Source organism: Marmota marmota, unplaced genomic scaffold (assembly GCF_001458135.2).
Source record: "Marmota marmota marmota unplaced genomic scaffold, marMar, whole genome shotgun sequence".
Taxonomy (NCBI): Eukaryota; Metazoa; Chordata; class Mammalia; order Rodentia; family Sciuridae; genus Marmota; species Marmota marmota.
The window spans coordinates 14,087,899-14,092,981 of NW_026000272.1; the positions used below are offsets into that span (position 1 = coordinate 14,087,899).

A 5,083-nucleotide genomic window follows, 5' to 3' on the forward strand; every position below is an offset into this window, starting at 1 on the left:
AAACTAGATTTCATTGACTTCTTCTCTCTGCTTCAATCACCTCCATATATAAAACCCTCATCAAGCCTGTCACTTTTACCTTTCAAACATCTCATTAACCTGTCCTCTTATCTTTATCTTTTTCTCTATCTACCACCCTGGTCCAAGATAACAATTCCTTTCCACCTGGGTAACTGGACTCATCTCCTAATTGATCTTCCTGCTTCTACTGTTGCTCCTTTACAGTCCATTGTTCCCATAGTGGCCAGAGAAATGTTTTCCTTTTTGAGATGGGGGTCTCGTCTCGCCATATTGCCTAGACCAGTATTAAAATCATGGGCTCAAATAATCCTTCTGCCTAGGTCTCCCAAATACCTGGGATTAAAGGTGTGCACCACTGTGCCCAGCTGAGAACTGGACTTTTCAAAACAAAAATTGGATTATGTTTCTGCCCTCTTTAACATTATTTAGCGGTTCCTGCACTGTCAGAATTCAAACTCCAAACCCATAGGATGTCTCTGTTTACCTCTTCAGTCTTGTCTCCCATAGCCCCTGCCTCTTTCTCAATGGACCATGAACATTTCTTGGTCATTCAGATATGCTTATGCACTGTGAACAATAGCCCTTCACATTTGTTGTTGCCTTCGCTTAGAGCAGGGAGCACTCTTTTCTCCAACCCCCTCACCCTGTTGACCTGGCTAATTTCTACTCAGCTTAATGCCACTTCCTCCAGGAAACCTTTGACCTCTGCCACTAATCCATGTTTCCATAGCTCTGTGTATACTCTTCCTGTTATAGTATTCATCTATTATAACTGCTTATCCACTTGTGCATCTTCGTACTTAGATTCTTGGATTTAGAGGGAAGGACCTCTTTTTTTTATTCCTCTTTGCATATCAGGTGTGTAGCTTATAGTAGGTTCACTGCATTAGCTCACCTTAATATCCAGAATACTCCTCACCCTGATCTTTAAGAGTCTGCCTTCAGATCTTGGGTTAAAGGTCATTCTCCCCATGGAACCCGTTCCTGACCATGCAATCTGAGCTAGCCACCCATTCAGTCTATCATGTCATCTTACTGTGCTACATTTGCCACTCATGGATGTTTTCCTTATTTGTTTATTTCTTTTGTTTGTTTGTTTGTTTGCATATTGTCTACCTTCCCAGCAGAAATGTACATTCTATAGATATAGCACCCTTGTTTGGGTTTTGCCCCACACTGTAACAAAGCATCTAGATCTTGGCACATGAATGTTGAATGAATATGTATTGGATGAGTTGAATGAATGAACTATTGAATGATGAATCAATCAATCAGCCAAAGGTCACCCTCAGAGGAAAGAGGCAGTCTTCATGCAGAAGTGGTAAACCTATTGAGGAGCCTGTGAAGCTCAACTGGGGCCAAAGATGGGTCAAAGGGCTGTGGCCTATATTCTTCTCATATGAATCCCTTTGGGCACTCATTAAAAGAGGAAGTTTCTTTTAAAAAAATGGCCAAATGGGGCAGACTCTTGATATGAAAATAGACTCTCCCAATGGTAGCAGAGGATAACTTCTCAGAACTTTTGGCGTGTGCTGGAAACTGACTTATCAGTGACAGATAGGACATACGACACAGATGTCACATGAACACTCAAAAATCAGCATATCATTGGCTAATGACAAGGCCTAGGGAAGAACTGAGCTATCCAGATGTCTAGGACCTTTTCAACTAGTCTCAGCTTTGCTGGAGGGCACTGAAGAGGAATATTGGCTAACAGTGCCCACATTCCTCTGCTACCTTCCCTTTAGCTGTTTTCAACCCCACCTACCTCCCTACTCCTCATGTCCCCACCCCCACACTACCAGTGGCAAGAACAGAGAGTCATCATTCCACCTCCAGAAGCTCTGCCCACAAGAACGTGTCCAACCTATTAAACAGAGCTCCTTGCTCGTATGAATACTAAGAAGCGAACCTACATGGAGTCCTTGCCAAGACAATTTCTCTCTTTCTCAGCATCAATATTGAGGTACTGAGCTTTCCAGCAAACATTTCTGAAGCCACCCCTTTCTTTTTTTAAAACTTCAAACTAAAGAGCTGTCTAGCAAGGAGCCCCCCTTCCCACCCCTTCCTTTGGTGCCGAGCCATGCCAGTTTGGAAATCTCCCAAAGTCCAATGATGCCAGACTTTTCATGAACAAAGCCCAAGTTCCTTCACATGCTGCCTGATTGATGGAAGTCCTGTGGGATTCAACGGTTGGAGGATTCACACCCGAAAGCCACTTGATTATTAAGTACTACCAGAATAGACAGTAAGCTCAAAATATAAAACCACACACCCCAAAGTCCTATTGCTTGCTATTTCCCATATTGTTGTGGTGTGCTGTATAAACAATAAAAACATCATTCGTACCCTTGGAAGGGTCCAGTGGGACCAGGCCACCATGTGTGCAAAAAAATGTGTAGTACAGATGAATAGCATGACCAGAGCCTCTCTGAACCTCCTCTGGGAATGCTGTGAGGCTCTCAGCTCTCCTTTGGGCACCAAGACATGATGACCTGGTTCTATAACATCAGGGTAGGTTCCACTCCTCACCCAGGGCTAGAGATAGCAGTTCTAGTTTAACTTCTGGTGCCTAAGCAACAAAATCTCAGAAAAACAACAACAAAAAGAGCTTTCCCACCCAAACTACCTCTTAATTGATTCAGAACTGGGAGGAGGAATTTACACTTGTGGCTCCAGCCCTAATCCTATTCACTTCTTGGTAATCCATTTGATCATTCTCAACCATGCAAGGACATTTATTTTAATGGGCAGTATATATTACAAACGTAGGTCTGAGTGACTTTTGCCCAGTCTTGTGTCTGAGACTCTGGCAGAACAGAAATCAGTGAAGCAATGTGAGCACATGAAATTTAGACATGTCATGTGAGGAGAAAATGGCTCTCAATGAAGAAAGTAAAGGGAAAAAAAGGAAAGGAGAAAGAAGGAACAATTTTAAAAAGAAACTTGCTTAAGTGGTTATCTTATTGCTTCAGGACTGGCCACACAATACCTCTTTTGCAGAATAAGATTAAGGAAAATGAGAAAGCAGAAATGTAGAGGAATAAGTAGGCATTTCATGGTTTTCTGAAACCACTAAACTCCACACTCCCGTTACCACAGCAGTCCAGCGCACACAACAGTCCCTGAGACAAGAGGGATCACCAAATGCTGACATGCCCATTGCCTCCGTTATTTTCCAATAATGCCAGGCCCACCCACAGCATACCACGTTCTGGCCTCCAAGGGACTCTTATCCATCCAAACCTGGCTGTGAGAAATGGAACTGAAGGACCAGGGTTTCCTCATCTCAGTCCATGCCATTTTTAGCCAAATGGGTACAATGCACCAAGCCTCAGCAAACTCTACTGACAGCAGCTGGAAAGAGATGGGGAAATACAGGACAGATGGTAAAGTCATTTGAAGTATGGATAGCTGTCCCTAAATAGAAATGAGAGAGCCATATGCATTTTGTGAGAAATCAAATGGCTCAAAATTTAAAAACATGCACCAAAATCCCCCAAAAATAATTTCCAAGGAAAACCTTAACCCTCAGTTCATTGGGGGAGGCCACCTTATCTGTGAAGATATCATATTTTGGATGCCTCTTTAAGGGCCTACTTTCAGAACCAGGAGTCAATTCCTTGGAACACCATAAATGCTTAATGTAAGTTTTTTTTTTTCCCCTTTTTAAATAGGATAACACTGACCCATGGCAGTTAGACAGATGGTCCAACAGGGCTGCATTACTTTGGGTCCAAAAAAGAAGGCAAAGTGGATTTTCTCAGGTGTCACAGATCTTGCCTCTAAAGAGCAGCCCCAACAATGTCCAGCCTGCTGGAAGCAGCACTGGAATAAGTGTGCAATCTCCCAAGGGACCTTCTTGGAAGGGCAATGCTCATTTCATAAGTATGCGAGTTCTGATGTCATTTAATAAATATGAAGGCTCTGATATACTTGTTAAAATTTAATCTCTACTTTCTTTTTGTACCATGTGTTTGGCGAGGAGGGGAAGGGAATGAATGGTGGTACTCAGAGGCCTGGGATATCTGTCACTGTATTCACATGCCTCTTCCTGGAGGGTAGGAGAAGAAGGCATCAATGCAGAGTGCAGCAAACTTTTTCTGTAAGGGTCAGATAGCTCATGTTTTCAGCCTTGTGGGCCACATGGGCTCTGTCTCATCTGTCTCATCAACTCTGTTGTACAGGTAGTGCAAAAGTGTCCATGGACAATCCTCAAACAAATGAGCATGGCAGTGTGCCAATAAAACTTTACTTGCAAAATCAGCCAGGACCAGATCTGCTGTGTGGGCCAGATTTGGTTCTCAGGCTCTAGTTTGCCAACCCCTACTTTTTTGCAAAGGGCACATTTGTTTGCAGATTTCATCTTGTTCAATATCTCCAGACAAGTTGCTGGAAGGTAAAGGGGCAAGCAGAGGTCCCTGGGCTCCCATAATCACTTCTCTTCAACCATTCTCAGTTTAATCCCATGATGTCATTCTGAAATGCAGTGGGTCATTGACAGGGTCACATTACTCAGAGAAAAACAGGATGTTTGACACCTAAAATATTCAGAACAAGCCCAGAACTCATCTCTGCAAAAATGCTCTTATATAATGGGAAGCAGAGAGAAAGGGAAGGCAGCAATAGGAGGCTGGGAGGGGACAGCCACTCATGGAGAAGGCACACTGGACTCAGATGGTGGGCCTACTGCCCTGGACAGAACATCTCTGCTTGCAGCTGTCACTTCAGTGGATAGATGACTTCATTTCAGCTCCCCCCAATAAATGAGAAATAATCTCTCACTTGGGAGAAATAACATATGGTAGATGCTTTGAAAAGTCATAAGAAAAGTATAAAGTACTTACAGGGGGAAGCCATTTCCAAAAGCATGAAATTCTTCTAGAAAAGGATCAAGCAGTTTCTTTGAAATACAATGGCTTCCTAGAAAATTGAGTCTAAACCAGCAGGATTAGGTAACAAGAGGGGCATTATCAAGGCAAGTTAACAGGGAGATCTCCTTTCTTGTGTTTACATACCTTCAGTGCCATTAGAATCCACCACACTTATCCCCAAAGATCCC

At 43.1% G+C, this 5,083-nt stretch overlaps 1 long non-coding RNA gene across 1 annotated transcript in view; it reads right to left on the reverse strand.

Annotated features, from left to right (window-relative positions):
* LOC125614334 overlaps positions 1-3,815 on the reverse strand; it is a 13,777-nt gene extending 9,962 nt beyond the window's left edge. Inside the window, exons 1-2 of the long non-coding RNA XR_007344943.1 lie at positions 3,711-3,815; positions 3,230-3,378 (exon numbers count right to left, since the gene is read on the reverse strand). This is a non-coding gene — a long non-coding RNA (uncharacterized LOC125614334). The remainder of the gene's footprint in view (positions 1-3,229; positions 3,379-3,710) is intronic.
* Between the last annotated feature and the right edge of the window lie 1,268 nt (positions 3,816-5,083).